This window comes from Schistocerca gregaria, chromosome 2 (genome assembly GCF_023897955.1).
Source record: "Schistocerca gregaria isolate iqSchGreg1 chromosome 2, iqSchGreg1.2, whole genome shotgun sequence".
Lineage (NCBI taxonomy): Eukaryota > Metazoa > Arthropoda > Insecta > Orthoptera > Acrididae > Schistocerca > Schistocerca gregaria.
Window position 1 is genome coordinate 681,142,530 of NC_064921.1, and position 18,832 is coordinate 681,161,361.

Here is an 18,832-nt window from a genome sequence, read left to right on the forward strand (position 1 = left end):
TACGGGCTTTTGTTGAGGTTTCGAGAACTTACCTTCACCGAGGAGTCAAGCAGTATATTGCTCCCTCCTACGTATATCTCGCGAAGAGACCATGCGGATAAAATAAGAGAGATTAGAGCCCACACAGAGGCATACCGGCAATCGTTCTTTCCACGAGCAATACGAGACTGGAATAGAAGGGAGAACCGATAGAGGTACTCAAGGTACCCTGCGCCACACACCGTCAGGTGGCTTGCGGAGGATGGATGTAGATGTAGATATTTTAACTGCGAATATTTGGAGGTTTCAGACGACAGTAACCATATATCTTTGTTGATAAACATTCGCCAACAGCCGTGTAACTAAAATGCTGTAGCGTCTCCTGGCCAATCGTCATAAAAAGTGTGTGCCAATTTTTTTTCTGCGTAAGACCAGTTAACATGTACCGATATAGTGAAACGCACACGGCGAAAGAGAAATAGTTTAAACACGAATAAACATGACCAAGTGAAGCAATAAAGCAAGACTGTGTAAAAATTACATGAATATAATTATTTCACGTTTTATGCATTTTTAACTTTGAATCCATGTCATATTATTATCTTTGACAATCGCATTCTTGTTTAATGAATTAGTAATTATGATCTGTGCCTCAGATAACAAGGACAATTCGGTACATGTATAAATAGTAAAGAGCATTGTAATAATTTCTCTGTTCTCTTTGGGTTTCGTTACGAGTAACACTTGCGTGTTAAGCAAATGTATATGCTGGCCGTGAGACTTCTGTTCATGAAACTTGAGACCGCCATTAGGCGAGTTGTTGTAAAAAGCATTTAATTTAGCGAAAGCAACTGTACCAATCTTCGAGGGCAACGGCCACAGACGCGGCACATTTAAAAAATATTTGTTTCAGGCATAGCAGTCTTCTCGCCGGTAAAGCGAGGTAACATAATAATATTTAACATTTTCTTATAGCTTCCAGCAGTGCCGACAGACTATATTATATTATTCAGTGCATTTCTCAGTTTAATTTGGAAGGTACTGTGCGACATGTTCCATGTGATCACAAAAATATAACGAATAATTGTGTTATGACTTCGTCATTTTCACATTTTGTGGCAAGGTCTACTCTGTGAAATTAAAGCAATATTTTACATTTGTTTCCCTGAGATTAAGAGAACACGGGCTAGCCGCGCGCCTGTTCTAATTAACGGTATTCATAAATCCACTGCATAACGTAACAACATTCAGTGCTGTAACGATCATTTGAAATTCATTACTGACTTTTCTGAATACGATGCAAGGTAGTGAGTTCAGATACAGTTTTCTTTCTTTCTTGATTACGTTACAGTAGCAAGTGAATGTTTCCTATATGATTATCCAGAGCAGATGTGTAAAAGCAATAGTTTGATCCACGGTGTGCTACATTTATGATAAAAGTGTTTATTCCCTCTCCCACTCCTTGTCTGAACTTAACATATGTGTGCTAGTGTGACTCATAAAGACAAAGTGAAATATTTACTCAACATTACTCAAAGTTATTTACTTTTATGAAGAAAGAATTACGAAGTAAAGATAGTGTGATAACATTGAATCAAAACCATAGCAACTTGTTACAAGTAATTTTGTGTACTGCCATCAGCTCTCAGTTTCAGTTTTATATCAGTCTGAACATTGCAAGTCCAAACTTTAATATCGCAAAGCAAAGTTACTAGTTACCCTGAACCAACTTACTTGCTGCTACACATATTTATTCATATCTAAATAAATAAAACCACAAGCCGAATAAAATTAACCCCAGTAGTAAAAAAGAGAGAGGAGGAGTAAGAGAGACGGAATAACGCTATTTTATTTTATTTTTACTACCGGTTTCGGCATTCCAGTATGCCACCTGCAGGCCCCATTTGCATCTTTCAAAATAAACGATATTGTCATACAATGCCTTACATCCCTTTAAGTCGTGAATTCAACCCGTTTCAAAAGTGATCAAGTCTTCGAATGAAGCACTTGTGAAATGGTTTGAATTCACAACATCCAGGGGTATATCGGGGGTACATCGCACTTTATGACAATATCGTTTATTTTGAGAGACGCATAGGGGGCCTAAATATGTCATAGTGGAATGCTAAAACTGGTAGTCAAAATAAAATAAAACAGCGTCTCAGTTACACTGCTGTTGGCATATTTCATTGACATTGACAGTAAACATGTATTTTCACGTTTTACTTAGCAGTGATGTTTCCGTAAAGATGCAGCGAAGCTTGCAACACAAAGCATCACATAGTTAAGTCGTTAAATGTGATAAAACATGAACGTACTGGAAAGTACGATTATTTACCAAAACACGTAGTGCGAAAAATAAAACCATGACTGCTAGTAGCCAATAGTTAGATATTAAAAGCATACAATGATTTCACAGTTATCTTCTAATTGGCAGTGTGCTTCACTGAATTCATTTTCTTTCAGAATCGCCTGATTATGGTCAAATAATGTACAACGTGACGTTGTATCAAATCTGAAATACTAAATGCTTATTGCTGATTATCTTTGACTGTTATAAGTAACTGTATTCATGTGAGTTGGTCAGAAAGTAACGTGTTAAAAAAATTCATAAAAATAGTTTGCACAACTAATTAAATAAAGTCAATTTTTCTGTTCTGGGTGACGTGTCCTTTCTGTTTCATCCTGCCAGCTTTCCACTCCTAGTACCCTTCTTGCTATCGTTTTCAGCATTGATTTGTCAAGTTCTTGCTAGGTTTGCGGAGGTATGTGACATCACATGTTGACGCATGTGTCATACAATTCCTAAAAACTGTGGGCCGGTGTTTTATGGTTGTGAAGCTGACGCCCCATAACCTCCTAGATGTGTTCCGTTGGTTCAGAAAAGGTGAGTTTGGTGTCCAAAAATTAACATTTTGACCTGTTATGCTCCTCAAACCACTGCACCACGAAGCAGTCCTTGTGACATGGACAACTGTTCTGCAGGATGATTCCATCGCCGTGGGCGGAGACATCAGTCAGGAAGGGTTTGCAGCTGGTCCACCATAATGTTCGCGTAGTTCACAGCTGTCATTGTGCCCCCAATTACCAACACTCTCCCCCACAGTATAATACTGCTGCAACCGGCCTGCGTCCATGGCGTTTCTGTACATGACCATCGACCTGGTGTAACAGGAAACGTAAATCGTTCGAGGAGGTCACACCTTTTCAATGATACACGGCCCACTCTCGATGATCGCTTGCCTACTACAGTCGGAATTGACAATGTCGTTAGATCAACATAGGATCACTCAAGAGGTCGTCTGCTATGGAGACCCATGTTCAGCAATCTGTGTTAAACGCTATACTCCGAAATACTTGCACATCCACCAGCATTACACTCCGTCGTCAGATTTGTCAGACATCGCGTCATGTCCGGCTGTTAAAACAGCCTGTGAAAATTCCTCCTCTAGTGTTCTTTCTAGAATTTGAAGTTGTTCTTCGCAAGTAGTTGTTGCTATAAGAATGTCGTCATCATACATTGTTACAACTTCTAGCAGTTCTAGATCTAGTACTGTGTCTAAAGAAGCGATGAACACTCCAGAACTAACATTAAATGCGAAAGTTAGGATGCAAAATTATTAACTCCTATTGCCAAAAATTAAGGCCATATATTTTGTAGTTTCTGGTGTCAGTTATATGTCTGATCTTCACGTTGTTCGATGAGGCGTGAAAGTCCAAAATCGTGTCTCGTACTCGTGGTTCCACCTTCCTTCAATCATTTTCCACAGATGGTCATGGCAGCAACACGAAAACAGCAGAACAGCTTCGCCGTTTCCAAAATTCTCATTGTCAGAGGCCGCACCATAGGGATGTGTCCTAGTCAAAACCGCTTGAGTCAGATCAATAAGACATACGGAAACTTGTCTACACTAATCAAAACCTGATGGTCTCCTACGTGTTGGAGGAGCTTTTCAACGACAATACGGTACCAAATATCCTGACTAGGTTATAAGAGGGCATCAACGCCAAGTTTCACGGGAAACTATGCACTAGATAGTTTATGCTCCGCGAAAACGTTCTAGTTCATTCTGGAGCGGGCAAAGTCACACATTCTGCTTCTCTGTGCTATCAAATTTTGCCTCATTCCTTATTTTTCCCTTACATGGCACACAGAGAGTTCGTACTCTTACTTATTGCATTGCATGCATTTATTGAATGTCTGAAAAGTGATTTTATTTGTATATCATTTCCTCATCAGTCAAAAATCAAATTTCTATGTCACACAGAAGGGTGAATGTGTAGAGAAGGGTTATCACCAAGTTTCATGTCTTCACTAACTGTTACGTGAAAATTAAGTCTTTATGACTAGTTTTCGTACTCAGCAATTACGAGACACTCCCCTAATTGTAAATCAAGCGTTTGATCTTTCCAGAGTAGCTACAGCAGACGTGCAATAGATGCCTAGACAACTCCAGTGGCAGACGGCGCAAGAGCGGAGTTCTACATCACGGTGTGGTTTACTGTTAAAGTTCAGAGATCGTATGTTTGTAGAAACGTCAAAGGATATACACTGAGGTGGCAGAAATCATGGGATACCGGTAATATCGCGTTCACAAGGTGTAAAAGGGCTGAGGATTGCCGAAGCTGCAACTTGTGCTCTGGTGATACTTGATTATGGCCATATGATGGGAATTAACATACTTCGAACTCGGAGTGATAGTTGGACTTAAGCGCATGGGACATTCCATTTCGGAAATCGCTTGGGAATTCAGTATTCCGAGACGTACAGTGTCAAGAGTGTGCCGAAAATACCAAATTACAGGCGGTACTTCTCGTCACGGAAAACGCAGTGGTCCACGGCCTTCACTTAATGACCGATAACAGCGGCTTTTCATACAGTTGTCAGTGCCAATGGAGAAGCAACACTGTGTGAAGTAACCGTAGAAATCAATCTGGGACCTAAACGACAGTGCGGCGAAATGTGACGTTACTAGACTGCGACAGCAGACGACCGACGCGAGCGCATCACCTGCAGCTGCTCTCCTGGGCTCTTGATCATCTCCGTTGGACCTCAGACAACTGGAAAACCGTGTCCTCGTCAAATGAGATCCGATTTCAGTTGGTAAGAGCTGATGGTAGGGTTCGAGAGTGAAGCTGACCATGGTCGTAAGTTGTCAACAAAGTACTGTGTCTTGGTCCTCTGGTCTAAGTGAACCGATCATTGACTGAAAGGGTTGTGTTCGACTGCTTGGAGTCCGTTCACGTACTTCATGTTCCGAAACAACTATGGAATCTTTGTGGATGAAAATGTGCTATTTCGACGGCGCACAATTATTCCCCATCGGCTTGACTAACATTCTGCGTAATTCGACCGATTGATTTGGCGACTGAGATCGTCCGACATTAACACGATCGAACATTTATCGGACATACTCAAAGGTTAAGTTCGTACACAAAATCCTACACTTCCGTAATTATGGGCTGCTCTAGGGGCAGCATGGCTCAATATTTCTGCAGGAGGCATTGAGTGGCAAGTTGAGTCCATGCCACGTCGAGCTGCTTCACTGCGTTGGGCAAGAAGAAGTCGGGCACGATATCAGGAGGTACCCTACAACTTTTCTCGTCTCAGTTTTTTACTTCCTCTTACGCACAGGTGTGAGAAAACAAGTATGGGAACACTGCGAGAATTTCAGGCTTAAAGAAAATTGCAGATGCTAACAAAGCCTTTAGACTGTGCTGTTGTAATTCACCGCAGTTGGCACCTATGCTATGTCCCGACAGACAAGTGTCTGTCGCGGTGAGAATAGTATTCTGTGTAGCTGTGACTGCGATATGTCGGAGCTAATTGAATCAGAACGTGGACCAGAGTCTGTTCGGAGGTGATGGGTACTTCCATAAGCAAGGGTGTTTGCTGTTTCAGGGGACACCATATCAGAGATTCATACCTCATACTGGGAAATCTGAAGGAAATCACACGCTAAGTCATAACGTGGATGGAATTGTGTGTTGACTGACCGTGACGGAGCGAGCTTTAATTCCAATCGGTTTAAATTTCCTTTACTTCACGTCTATGGTCATAAATGTTTGGTCATCAGACTTCCGGTTTTGGTCTATAATGGCCCTCTTCAGATATGTTTTATAAAAACATGTCGTAATATAAGGGGCGTACAAAAAGGTAGGAGCTAGTGGCATAATTAAAAAAACCAGTACCTGTATGTCAGAAGTATTGACGCTGCCTGTTGAGACACTTGTCCCACAGTGACACAAGGCGGTGGATGGCTGTCTCATAAAATTCCGGGAGCTGCGATATTAGCCCGTTCTCCACGCCAGGTGGACGTCGTCGTCCGAGGTGAATCGTTTGCCCCTCATATCCATTTTAAGGGGACCAAAAATGACCTCCTTCCTGCAGCACGAGATAACAGTGAATGCCTAGACTCACTAGCAAACCTTGACCACTCTTCGCCAAGAGATCAAATGAAACCGACCAGGCAATCTCACCCGTGCGGTCATTCTGCTCCACAACAATGCAAAGCCTCATAGGGCCAACACAGTCGTGGCACTCCTGCCGATATTCAAATGGGAAGTTCTCGGCAACCCTCCAGACAGTCCGGACCTCTCTCCCTGTGATTACCCCATTATTGGTCCCCTTAAAAAGGCTCTGAGTGGCAAACAATTCACCTCGGACGACGACGTTCAGCTGTACGTGCGTAACTGATTAACATCACAGCCCCGGGAATTTTATGAGACAGCCATTCATCACCTTGTGCCACAGTGGGACAAGTGTCTCAACAGCCAGGGTCAATACTTCTGACATACAGGTACTGGTTTCTGCCTCCTGCTTTTTTCTTTTTGAACTCCTCTTATACACTGGAGCCATAGTGGCACCGTCAAATGCTAAACGCAATATACTGGAGGCATAGTGGCATCGTCAAATGCTAAACGCAATATACTGGAGCCATATTGCCACCGTCAAATGCTACTATGGCTCCAGTGTATTGGGACATGTTTTCATAAAATATATCTGAAGATGGTCATTACAGACCGAAACCGGCATTCTGATGACAAAACATTTGTGGCCATATACGTATGGTAAAGGAGCTCTATATTCAGTGAGTGGCACAAGCTGCGACAGGGTCTCGAACTGAGGAGTGGCTCAACTCGCGACCATATCGCAGCTTGTGAAACTCGTCGGTGATGTAAATATCCGTAGCAGGAAAACGTGATGCTGAAATCATAAAACGTACATTATTGAGCAATTCAAGTTTCTCATTTGTTTGGATTAGTCTTGTCTCACACCTTGTTTCACACAGTTTTCAAGTTCTAGCAGCGTATACGTCCCAAGAGTCAAACATGATTGGGTTCCGGTGGTGATTTGGACAGTCATATCATGGTATGCCGTGGGATACATGATAACATAGTGTTATTACTCTGAAAGATTATGTGAGGAATTTGGCTGGTCCATACAATGGCACAATGTTTGTTCCTGTATCTGTTTTCCAAGGAGACAGGATCCCTGTTCTCACAACTCGCAACGTCCAGGACTGGTTTCCTGAGCACTTAGATCAGTTATCGCATCTCCCTCGCCACTACAATCATCAGATCTCACTGTTACCGAGCCTTTGTGGTCTACTTTGGAAAGAAGAGTAAGCGATCTCTATCCACTTTCACCATCGTACCTTTATCATGCCACTATTTTTCAGGAGTAATGATATAAGATTCACTTGGAAACCATATGCGATCTGTATTTATCCAATTCAAGGGGACTGGAAGCTGTTTCGAATGACTGTAGTTTCCCTACACCATGTTAGGCATGGCAATGTGTTATATTATTAATGTTCCATATTTTTGACCACACCACGTATACGTCACGAAAGGACAATGAAGATAAAATTAGAGAGGTTCGAGCTCACATAGAGGCTTACCAGCTGTCGTTCGTGTCGCGAACTATTCGCGACTGTTACATGAAAAACGCAAGTAACAGTGGTGTGCAAAGTACCCACCGGCCCATACAGAAAGATGACTTGCAGACTAGAAACGTAGGTGTATGTGCAGATACAGAGTTTATGAAGGAAAGCCGCAGGCGTCTCTCTAGAAGACTGGCAGTCTCAACTCAGCAGTATGTTGGGTATCTATGGATGAGACGGCAGGTGCCATGGCACCGTGACACTAAATTACGTGGTGGACTTCAGTGCTTGAGTGCGACTAAATTGTGAGTTACCTACAAGACAACCGCTGAGAAGACGTTTTGCGCAATGGAAGCTTGTCCAGAACTGCACATCCCGCCTCTCCACCTACCCGTCCATCCCATATGGAGGAGCAGACGGTTGGCAGCTGGCAGCGCGGCTCAGAGTTCAATCTGCATGTATTACTGGCCAGAATGGCCCCGAATTAACGTTCCCTCGCGCTGCGTCTGGGGCGTCTGCACAAGTCCGGCAATCTGGTACCGCTTCACTCACGGAGAGGCTAATTCGAGATAAGCGCAGGAGTAAATTTTGCCTCAGATCTGGACAAACTGTCCAGGTTACTAAGTACAGGTAAGCGTTACTCTTGTTTTTATTACGAAATTTTATGACAAATGTTAAGGAGCCTCGTCTGGCTGACGTGGGGCACCCATGTTTCAACAGCGAATAGATGTAAATAATAACACTAATGAAAAGCAATAGGCTACCTCTTGAAGTCTGATAAGTCACTGAAGTGAAATCGTGCTGACTCCCACTCCTTTAGAAGCAACCGAAGTACTAAATAAAACGTTTCGTTTCGCCTTCGTGACTAGTAACTAAACTGTTTGTCACACGCACAGAGCCGGCCGGTGTGGCCGAGCGGTTCTAGGCGCTACAATCTGGAACCTAGATACCACTACGGTCGCAGGTTCGAATCCTGCCTCGGGCATGGATGTGTGTGGTGTCATTAGGTTAGTTAGGTTTAAGTAGTTCTAAGTTCTAGGGGACTGATGACCTTAGCAGTTACGTCCCATACTGCTCAGAGCCATTTGTACCATTTGAACACGCACAGAAGATAACATAGTTAAATTGTAAAGTAATTAGTTATGCTGTACCAGTAATACGAACCAGCATATACAAGTGTGTGACAAACTAATTTTTTCTGTGTGTTTGGGAGAGTGTGTGCTGTAGTAACACTGGTAGTGTAGCTACTAGCAGGTTTCAGCAGAAGTCAGAACAAAGTGCGCCTCACAACGACCCATCTTCTTCACTTCTCATTCCCTACCTATCCTTTCCTTGTAGCTATAACACGCTAAACGGCATCATGGGGGAGGGGGGTGGGGGAATTGAATGAGGCACTTCAGAGGCTAGGAGGAGCCTGCATTCCTGGAGGAGGAAACCCTTGTTATGAGGCCTGTAAGCTGAGAAGCAGTAAAATGGCAACCCTAATACGGAGCTTACCCTGCACATCCTCCGTAATGCGGCCAGCTTACATCCTTACAACTAAACACCTTACAAATGACCTCCTAACGGATTGCTACACAGTATGACAAGTATAGGCAAAGTGAACTAGTATTCGAGTTGGTGCATAAATTCGTAGTGTTTCCCATAAGTTTAACAAGTACCACAGATACACATAACTGAGACTTTGTTCATAAATGACATTTCTTCTTTAGTATTTACAAAAGCCTACCGATCCTGGGGTAACTTTTCGATTTCGCGGCTGTATAAATCACTTGGTTTTGAGGCGAAGAACTCGTCAAGCCGTGTTCGGAGGACATTTTCATCCGAAAACGATATTCCTTGAACGTTGTTCGACAGCGAGCGGAAAAGGTGAAAAATCTGAGGGTGAAAGATCAGTTACACTACTGACTTACCTACTCAGCGCTTGTATGGTGTGTTTTTGTCAGTGAAGCAGAATGTGGGTGTACCTTATCATGGGGTAGAGTCATTTCATTCAGTCTTCTTTGTCGATGTTTTTTGATTGTCTCAGTTATTGACAACTTCAGTAGTGATGTTTACACATCGGGGAAGCAGTTCGTAGTGCTGCACAGCACCACTGTTCGACCAGCTGCATAACATCATCCTTTGTGGATGCTCGCAGGTCTTCGTACGGATAGTTGCTGCTTTTTTTGGCCTCAGCCATTCCTTTCTTCTCCCTATACTAGCATAAAGACACAATTTCTCCTCACCAGTAACATGACAGTGTAGGAATGTTCAACGTTGTTCATGAACCAATTAAGATGGATAAAAAAAGGATGCACTACGGCCATCTGCTTATTCTTGTGATTTTGGCTTAGAACATACACTACCTGTATATCCGGTTTATGAACCTTCCACATTGCATGGAAATGTCGCATCGTGGTGAAATGATCAGAGTTCATCCATCTGCCAGTTATCAAGTACAATGACGTGGATAATTGTGGATCAATGTGTTTAAGGGGACACGCCCCTAACAGGCTGCATTTTTAGCGTTATCTTCACCGTCATAGGGCAACTGATCTATAAATGAGACATAGCTCAAAATTCTTACACACAATTAGCGTCATTAGTCAAAGCATTTCTCTAAAGATCATTGAGATATTTGTTATATTTTGGTACTGACAACAATATTTATAATAGTATAAAAAACGGAAAACTATGTCACTAAGGCACCATTTTCTTTGGAACCACTGATTGTACAGCTTGGAAAAAGAGTCAGAGTACAGACAACATTCACATAAGTGTTGTATGCCTCCAATTTCCTTCCCTGATGCTGATCTGTAAAAACAAATATCAATTTAATTTACTGCAAAATTTTTTTTTAAAAATGTTGCTGAAAAATCACTGACATAATCATCATGTTATAGTAGGCAAGGGAGGTAGAGGAGGTCATTCTAAATATCTGCACGAATTTTTGTTAGTTTAGCTTCAGTCATTTAGGAGAAAAGTGTACCTGAATAATGAAAATTCAGGTTTTCGGCAAATTGAAAAATAAGATTTACAGATTTATTAACTTACCACTATGCCCGTTTAGCAAATTCTAGCTGCATACTCCTGTTGTCCTCCTGTTTCCTTATTCTCCACACGCATTCTCTTCATTCTTTTCTTTATCGTTGACTCCTTGGTGGCAGCTTCTGCAGCTATCTCTGCTTCGGTTACCCGCCACTTATCAATAGCAGTTAGAGCTGAAGCCATATGCCTTCCCATCTGAATGTTCAATTTCTTCATAACATTGATCCTTGAAATTGCACCATCATTGAGTGTTATTATTGAATCCATTACACCATTCTTCAGCACTGTCAGCCCAACAAATACGGTTTTAAGTATTCTCTCACATATGCAGCTGCTGAAGCTTTCATTTGCATTCTGAGAGAGACAATGCGTACATTTGCCAAGTAGATTATTATTTGCCACATCCCTATGTACAGGCCTAATTGCCTCCATTACAGCAAGTGCTAAGGAATGCTTGTGGCTATATTGTATGCCTGTAGCATTGCCCGGCCAGTACTTGCACCACGAATCTTACCCTTTTGGACGCAGACCATGCTGTGGGGTTTCATCTGTTGACACTCTGTGAAACCATGTTGCCCAAACAGCTCGTCTCATGTTCTCCAAATCTCCTACATTTCTCCTGATTGATAGTCCGTAATATAGATTCAAAGAATGAATTTCACCTTTTGCAAGACGACATGGACCACCTATGTGTTTTCTGTCTGACAGTTTTCTTCCACTGAAGCCTTTACAATTTTCTCATCTGAGCTCTCCTTATTTTTTGTACATGCCCAAAACATTCAAGCTTTTCTATCAGTGTGTCCCAATGCGGTTTGTCATTAACAACAGTCTCCATCCCCAAGTTGGCCTACATACCTCACGCCACGACTAAACACTGATCTTCTAAAAATATTTAGAACTCCTTCTGTTTCCATGTTTCCACTTCGGCCACCAAAGTTCTTTACACAAACATGGAAGCCAATAAATTTACTTACAAAACCACGGCTGTACTTTGTTAGACATCCATAATGTAATATCTTACCAGTTTCAATAAATGTGACAGTTACAGTCCCATTCAGAGAAATATGACCTCTCTTCTGTCAAGGTCCATCAAATGCTGATACAATGTCTGTATTCTCAGACATGGCTGCTGCTTCTTCTGCTGCTGTTTTCATTGAATGTTCACTTGCACCACATAAAGCATAATGAATTAATTTATTGTACCTGCCAAACCTCAGTGGGGGTGGAGGCAAATCCATCACTGAACAAAAAGTCTGTGCTCCTCTCCTTCCCCTTCCCATACATTGCACTGCGTAATCAAACTCAATATTTACACTGTTAAAGTCGACTACCAGTTACTGGCGATGTCATAGTATCACTGTGTATCTTACACGACCTTCATGCAATCACTAGCCGAATTGAAAGACCCTTCCTTGCTGAAATGTCCTGAGAAATGTCAATACCATATTCACCATTCCTGTACTTACATTTCACAGCACTCTTCAAAAGTCTTGACAGTTTATTTAGGTTCACAATAAAATTCCCGTCATTATTACTGATCACAATACTACTAGGCTTGTTCTTATTACATTCAGAAAGTGAAAGTTAATGTCTAGACTCACTCCCTTTAGGCACCATTTCTGTGGGCGCCATTTGAGTAACTGATGTGTATTATTCGGTTGTGTTTGGAACTGGCTGCCGCTGAAGTTTTTTGGGGGGCTAAATTTCTTTACTCTCGGCATTTGCAGCACAGGAAACACACAGAGAGAAACAAAAGAACACACAATAACTACAAAACCACACGGGTATGAAATTCTGAAATCATATCTTCTCAGATCTTTGTTTGCATTCGAACCATAGCCTTCTAGACATGCCTGTTCTTTGGTTCTGGGACTCAATGCCTTCTAGAATACACCTGTGTTAACGTTCCGTAACTAATGACGGAAAAAACGGAAGAACAAAATAATTCATCACGTATTCTGACGCGCTTCAAACTGACAGATGGCGTGGCCCGTGTGCTACATTACGTTCGACCTCAATTTCAGAATGAAAGGAAAATGACAATGCCCATAAACTACACATTTTTTAAATCGGCATCAAAAGCTCTTTTCCCTAGTCCAAGAAAATCGTTTTCAAATTTTTGGTCATTTTCACGAGCATGTTCCCGTAAACGATCTTCATCGAAACCCCAAGGGTCTTCCTAAACGTGGAGGGTTGCTGATGACAAAACAATTGTCCTTGAAATGAGAAAACCATTTTCTTACCTTTTTTTGTCCAATGGCATTTCCTAATGCCCCATGCAAACGTTTCTTGCTGCCTCATCTGATGCCACGCCCTCTGTTGAACTCAGACAGAAGCATACATCGGAAATGTTCCGATTTCTCCTCTTGCCACTCATATTCTAGCGTCCAGAGCTGAACTCACCATCTCCACAGGACAAAATAAAAATATCTAAATTCAATAGAAACAATGAACTACAAATGAAAAATGTCAATCGATAAATAAACCCAAAACAACCGAAATATCTACGTGCAAAACAAAAATACTACCTAATTCTATGGGAGTAATATAAAAATATAGAGGTTGAACCCTGATGTGGAATGGTGAAGGCGCTCTTGGAGGGAGTAAGATGGTGATATTCTGTGGTGATATAAGTAAAATGAAGTACCTTATTATGGAACAGCCTTTGTGACAGCTAACCGCCTTGTAACACAAGTGAAGAATTTTGTGGCAGTTAATAAATGATTGGCGTGTCTTACTACTGAAAATATGTGTGGTGACACTACAGTTTTGAACGCATGTCCCCCAACTTAAGTGACTGGAGAAGATGAAAAACATGAGATTTATGAGAATGTAGGAAACACACTGGAATTAGTGAATATTGGAAATATCAAATACTTGCTTGGAGATTTTAATGGTACAGTTGGTCGGGAGAATGTACGCGGAATTAACACTGGGAAAGAGAGACTACAAGATAAACTGAGCGATAATACGTTTAGGTCTAATAATCAGCTTAACAACATTCCCCCATAATAAATTCATAAACGGACTTATTGGTTGACATTAGTCATAAGAAGGGGGTAGAAGATGTGAGGTCATACAAATAACAAGATAAGGGTACAGATCATTTCCTCATTATTGGTAAGGTCGAACTACCAATGCAATACGTCAGGCCTCAAATAATCAAGAGCAATTCAACATTTCATATACATAACCCATATCAGACTGATATGGCTCAAAGATAGAACGTGACAATGGAAAACAAGTTTCAGAGATTTGTACAAAAAGAGCAGAATGGCGAAGAGGTGGATGTTGATGCCATATGGACCAGAACGAAGCAAAGTGCGGCCGATTCGGATAAGTAGGTGATAGGTGAAAAGCAAAAGATGAAAAATAATGGTTTAACCAATCGCACAAGGAAGCAATAAAAATAATAATAAAAGCTACACGCGAGAAAGCAGTAAAAGAAGAACCAAGCAAGAGAAATATTGATACACAACATAACAATGAAAATAATCATGAAGAATTTCATTTATGTGAAACGAGAGACCACAATAATATTGAGAGCAGAAAGGAGAAAATATATGGCTTTCATGCTAAAAGAAACTGAGGTAGTAGGTCAAAGAAACAAAAGTAGATAGGTGTTGCAAAATAACAAACGGATGAGAAATAGTAAAGAGATGAGTCTCTAGATATTTCTAATAAATTCCAAACGCACTGTCCAATCTGTCACACTTACCTGAATTATTTACAAGAAGCTAGCTGGACGCTGCACACTAGCCTTGCATTCTGTTTACGGAAGTACTACGAAGTACTCTGGGGAAGTGATTACCCTCGTAAATAAACCATATTCAAATCTGCTAAAACCTTCATATTATACTGTCGAGGCCCAATGTCCTACAATTTCGTAGGTGTATAATCGTTAAGAAATTCCAGCTGGTTGGACCTGAATTCACAGTGCAGTCCAGAACGCAACTGCCGCCACTCGGTCTGGCCCTACAGATACGTAAGAAAAGTTACTTGCACCAGAACACATGATAATAATCTCCCACCATATACCCTGTTTCAAACTGTACTTACCATGTGGGTCTTGCGAACACACTGCCAGAATAGATTGGAAATGATGGTACTTCCTCAAAGAAGACGAAATACCTTAAATCACTCCTTGCCTCAAACAAAGGATTATCGACGACGATAATTTCGTAACAATGAGGCAATACACACCAGAATAGTAAGACAATCAACTAATCTCTATAACATACAGTAATGGCGTCGCAACTGGCCTCAGTTTTGCACATGGTCTGACATTCACCACGTCTCTTGTAAGTAGGCTGTTTAGGTTTTTATATTGGTAACGCCACGTAGCGCTCTGTATGAAAATCACTGGCTGTGCTGTGTGCAGTCTGTGGATCGTTTGCATTGTTGTCTGCCATTGTAGTGTTGGGCAGCTGGATGTTAACAGCACGTAGCGTTGCGCAGTTGGAGGTGAGCCGCCGGCATTGGTGGATGTGGGAGAGAGATGGCAGAGTTTTGAAATTTGTAGGACTGGATGTCATGAACTGATGTAAATATTATGACTTTTGAATACTATTAAGGTAAATACATTGTTTGTTCTCTAGTAAAATCCTTCATTTGCTAACTATCCCTATCAGTAGTTAGTTTGAATCTTTTATTTAGCTGGCAGTAGTGGCGCTCGCTGTATTGCAGTAGTTCAGTGTAACCAAGATTTTTGTGAGGTAAGTGATTTATGAAACGTATAGGTTAATGTTAGTCAGGGCCATTCTTTTGTAGGGATTTTTGAAAGGCAGATTGCGTTGCGCTAAAAAATATTGTGTGTCACTTTAAGCATAGTCTTGTATAATTTTTCTAAGGGGACATTTCATATGTCGACCCTTAGCCGAGGATACCTCACTGGAATCTTCTGATTTTTTCTTGTAGTTTGTGTAATTAATAAAGATTTTGTTTATTGATAGCGCATAATTGTAAAGAGAATCTCCTTTGTAGTTGTAGTCTTTCATTGTTGTACAGTAAAACAGGTGTGGCACGCATGTAGATTTGCACCAAGTATTTCGCAGCTGCGCTTGCAATTAACGAGATATTATTTTCAGTGCTATGTTAATGTGTTTTATTTTTGCTCTTCAAATTGTGCTTTTCTGTGTTGTCGTGTGAAATATTGTGACAATAATGGCGTGTGAAAAACGTAACACTAGGCTCCAAAGTAAACTGAGAAATAATAGTGACGACGAGCGTAGCTTAACAGCACCACTGTGTAGTGAATTAACAGACATTCGAAGTAGTAATTTGGTAATTGTGCATAGGGAAATGGAGCGGGCGGCAAATAATGGTGTAGACAATGAAACAAGTAGTGAACAGGGAACCATTATCGATCGATCGGTCGGCAACAGCTCGCCTCATGATTTCGCAATGACAGGACACAATCTTGAAAATACTGTAGATTCAGGTTTTGGGTTCTCACCGTTTTCTCAAATAAGTAAAGACTCATTTTCTGCTGGTCAGTGTGTGAATGTTGTCGGTGCAAATGCACTGCCGAAAAGCATAGAAAAACAGATTCCAGACACAAATACATTATTATTGCAATTAATGCAACAAATGAAACAAAATCAGAGACATACACAGCAACAGTTAGACACAATGGAACCAAATCTTCAAAAGTTAGACACAATGGAATAAAAGCTTCAAAAGTTAGGCTCAGTGGAAAATATGCTTGAACAAACACGTGAAGATTTAACTACTGAGTTGCGTAAAATCAAATCGAAATGTCAAAAAGTCTGTAATGACGAAAAAACACAAATTTGTGAGCATTTCCAACGTTCTTTTCGCGGCATGAAAATACATTACAGAATCACGTATCAGCCATAAAAGAACTGCAAACTATTGTTCATGAAAATCATGAGACCTTGCAAGCTAAAATTTACCCAGTTGCATCTACGGATTCGGTTACGCAACTTGCAAAAACTCAGGAAAACTTAAAGGACACAGTAGATATGATTTCAACACGAATGGACACTCTGAAATTTGGTTCAGAAAAACACACTGAGGAAATAAGTACACTATTGGAGAATGTAGCCGAACTTTCGGATCAGTTCACTAACATATCTGCAAAGGTAGATGATGATCTGAATGACACAGAAGAGTGCGAACAAATTAGGAAATTCAAACAAAATCAGAATCAAATTAATACGCAACACCAAAGAGAAATCCGGGAAGTACAAGATCAGCTGACACAGGTAATACAAAAATTACGTATTTCAAAGGACACTCGCGCTCCAACACGGGAAGAGGGACTTAGAAATACGGAAAAGCTACAAAATAATAACACAGGGCATTTAGGAAATTATGAAAGAAATTGGCAAGGTGCACCTAATTTTGAGATGGAACCGCCGAAACGACGTAACAATGACCGACATGCTACTCGCCGACATGATGATTTTGACTATAAGCTGTTCATTACTACACGTAAATTCAAAACATTTAAGAATTCTGGCAACGACATTCATCCACAAGCGTCGCGCCATCAATTCTATCATTGTTTTCCTTCGAACTGGTCATTAGAGCACAGATTAGAAATTATGTGTGGCTATTTAGAGAATGAACCAGCTGCAAGAATGCGATCGGTCATTCATGATTGCCACAGTGAAGGAGAATTTTATCATACCTTCCTCTCAGCATAGTGGTCTCACGCTACACAAGACCGAGTAAAACATAGCATCATAATGATGAAACATTTAGAACAATCTGTATTCTCCAGTCTTGTGAAATATTTTGAAGGCATATTGCACAAGAATCAGTACTTGTCAAACACTTACAGCCTCTCAGAACTCATCCGCATTTGCCTAATTCAACTACCTGAACATTTACGACATATTATTTTGGTAGGACGTTGCAAAGATGACATTGAAGCTTTTCAGGGATTGTTACAAGAACTGGAAATTGATACTGACAATTGCATAACGCGGAAACAGGAACACAACAATTACAGGTCACATCCGTCTAAATTCCGCGATGAAATAAATAATAACTGGACACAACAAGGCTATTCTCACAACACAAATCGTGACCAAAACAGACACCACCCGTATGACTATCGTTGGCTGAAGAGTAATAATTACAGGGAAAGATCACTTGTCCGCGGTAGTGACTATCACAGAGACAATCAGAGAAACAGACTATATAGGAACCAAAATAATTATTATCAAGGCAGGCAGAATAACTTCAGACGCAACAGTTCAGCGCAGTTACGATTCAGGGAGAAATCCTCCACCACGTGACCGGTAAGAAAGAAACTATGGAATCTACCGACATGACGACAGACGATATAATCGTAACGACAGACCTGAATTGCATAAGAACTGCCGGGCTTCAAACAGGGCAGGGCCTTCTCGTCAAGGTGAATCCCAAAAACGACGCGCGCCAACAAAGAGACAGACAATGAATCGTACCGCAGGCAGCCACGTGCGCCGGCTGGCTCAGAAAAAAATAACATAGACACTAACCCTGAGATAAATTTGACCATTCTTTACCGATGTACCATATACCACATGATAATTCCTTTGAAGCTGGAGCTCTGCGTAGTAAAAAGAGTGAAGGTTTGCACCACATTTCACATGTAAAACCGTTTATTGAGAGATAATCTGCATTTTAACTTAGTCTTTGCTATAAAATTTTTCACTTCACGTTTCTACTATGCTTTGCCAGACTTAGAAACTGTTAATATGCAACAATGTTTTGAAGTTCACTATCCAGTCTAGAACCTAGGGAACATATTTAAACAGAAATTAAGAATGCATTGTTATAGTGAGCAGATGACACAGTGTTGTTATTTATACATTCTTGCTTGTTAGTTGCACGATTACGTAACGACTATCAGGGATACATACTTAGAAAATTTACCAGCACTGCTAATGAAATTTTAATGCAACATTTTGGTTTACTTGAAA